Genomic DNA, 2,584 nt, shown 5'->3' on the forward strand with positions numbered 1-2,584 from the left:
TGGCCCCTAAGTCGCCAGCGTGCCCGAGAATGCGTGGGTTCTAGCTCCTGTGAGGGGATGGGAGCCAAACCAGTTGGCAGAAAGCACATGCCCAGTTACAAAGCCTGAGATACGCGTGCACGCCCCTCATGCTCCCCTGAGAGAGTCACAAAGGCTGGGCCAGCGCTCTTTGACCCGCGCCATTGTTTCAAAGCCTAAGCTGCGCGCCCCAAACTCTCCCTTGACAGAGGTGCGCAAAAGCCCAGCCTGGAGCTCTGGGACCTGCGCCCTGTTCTCAGTGCCTGAGACACGCGCGCAACCCACAGCCGCCCCTGAAAGAGGTGTGTGCAAGCCGGGCACTCTTAGACCCAGCAAGACCAGACACTCCCAGTCTGGGCCAGTGGCAAAATATCAGTGTGCAATTGCTGCTTGGAACTTCTCTGGCAGTCTGGAGCTCCGAGACAGCTGCCATTGCCTTGGCTTTGGGTACAAGCAAAAGATCTTGTGCCCCCAGGGTCTGCAACTTGGAACCTGCTCTGCCAGCAGCCAAGGGGAAACTTATTTAGGCTCTGCACCCATACTGAGGCTTCTCTCTGAGAGGGAGATCAGGGTGTGGTTTGTTTTCCTCTAAAACTACATAAACCATCAAAGGCGGTCAAGGTGAGAGAGAAAAAAAAAAAAAAAGTGAACAAACATAAAAACCGCCAGAGAACAAAAGTCTGAAAAAAACCAGTTTCCTCAGAGCCCACCCACTTGTGGGGGGGTGGGAGGACTTAACTCAGGAAACATCATTGACAACCCACGTGGCAGGCCACTCCCCCAGAAAAAAAAAAAAAAAAACCAAGAAAGAAAAAAAAAAGACAAAACAAGAGAACAAGAGAACAACCACTACTTCATAGGAAAACTTGTATTGTTGACTCGTTCCCACTATTCCAGAATATTTTTTTTTTTACACATAGGTAATTTTTTTAACCTATTTACCATCACAGCGAGCTGTACAGTACATCAAATTCCATAATAGCCTTCGAACCTGAACTTTTTGATACATACACCTATGTTTTTCTTTTGCATTTTTATTTTTTGAATTCCTTTTTTTAAGTTTTAGTTTAGTTTGGTCTAGTTTATTCCTTTTTATTTTTATCCTGTAATATTCATATAGAGTTAAACTTCAAAGTAATCCCCTTTCCCCAATCAATACTACCCCTATAGGTAAACCAATTTTTAATCCCCTTTATCTTAGGAGAGTTGAGTCCTTTAACAAAGATATCAAGATACATCGAGGAAGAATCAAAACAACTTTCCTCGCACACACTGAGAATTTATAAGAACCCTCCCATCTTCTTCTTCCACCAGTGTTTCTGTGTTTTTGTGTTGGTCCTGATAGCATATAAATCTTACAATTGGGGTTCTTTTTGATGAGGTTCTTCCTTTATTTGCATATATATTTTTTTTCTCGTCATATACCTGTATCAGTCTTTTTGTCTCTTTTTGTTGTATACTTCATAAATCTTACCTTGGGGCCCATCTGGGCTGAACCTTCTCTTTCATCTTCCCTTTCTTTCCTATTTTTCGCTCTCTTTTTTTTTCCCTTTTCTTTCTTTTCTTTTTCTTTTGTCTCTCATTTGGGTGGGGAATCCTGATTGCTCAGAAGTGTTCCAGGGTGCACCTTGACTGCAACACAGTTGATGCATCCAGCTACATCTGTTCAGTCATCTCCCACCAAAATGACTAGGAGGAGGAAAGCCAAACAGAAGAAAAATACAGAGGATGGACCTTCTGCAACAGAGCTAATGGCTATCAACATAGACAATATGTCGAAAAGAGAATTCAGGCTAGCAATTATCTAGGCAATAGCTAGGTTGGAGAAAGCCATGGATGACCAAACGGAATTGATTAGGGCCGGACTGAAAGCGATCAGACAGGATGTTCACAATGTTAGGGCAGAGCTTAAAGCTACCAGGGAGGAGGTTCACAATGCTCTCAATGAGTTCCAATCTAATCTAAACTCTCTCAAAGCTAGGGTAACTGAGACAGAAGATAGAATTAGTGATTTGGAAGACAAACAGATAGAGAGAAAGGATCAGGAGGAAGCCTGGAAAAAACAGCTTAGAAACCACAAAAACAGAATCAGGGAAATAAATGATGCCATGAAGTGTTCCAACGTCAGAATTATTGGAATCCCTGAAGGGGAGGAGAAAGAAGATATAGTGGAACAAGTCCTTCATGAAAATTTTCCCTATCTCATGAATGGAACCAGCATTCATATACTAGAGGCTGAACGGTCTCCACCCAAAATTATGCATTCCAAAAAAAATCAAGACACCTGGTAGTCAAATTGAGGAATTATTATTGTAGGTATAATCTCTTGAAAGCAGCCAGGGCAAAGAGGCTCCTTACTTACAGAGGGAAACCCATCAGAAAAATGTCAGACCTGTCCAAAGAGACCTGGCAAGCCAGAAGAGGCTGGCAAGATACATTAAGGACACTAAATGAGAACAACATGGAGCCAAGGATACTTTATCCAGCAAGACTGACATTCAGAATAGATGGAGAGATAAAGAGTTTCCAAGACTGGTGAGGCTTAAAAGACTATGCAACCACCAAG

This window comes from Mustela putorius, unplaced genomic scaffold, assembly GCF_011764305.1.
Source record: "Mustela putorius furo isolate JIRA1106 unplaced genomic scaffold, ASM1176430v1.1 tig00537334_pilon_pilon_pilon, whole genome shotgun sequence".
Lineage (NCBI taxonomy): Eukaryota > Metazoa > Chordata > Mammalia > Carnivora > Mustelidae > Mustela > Mustela putorius.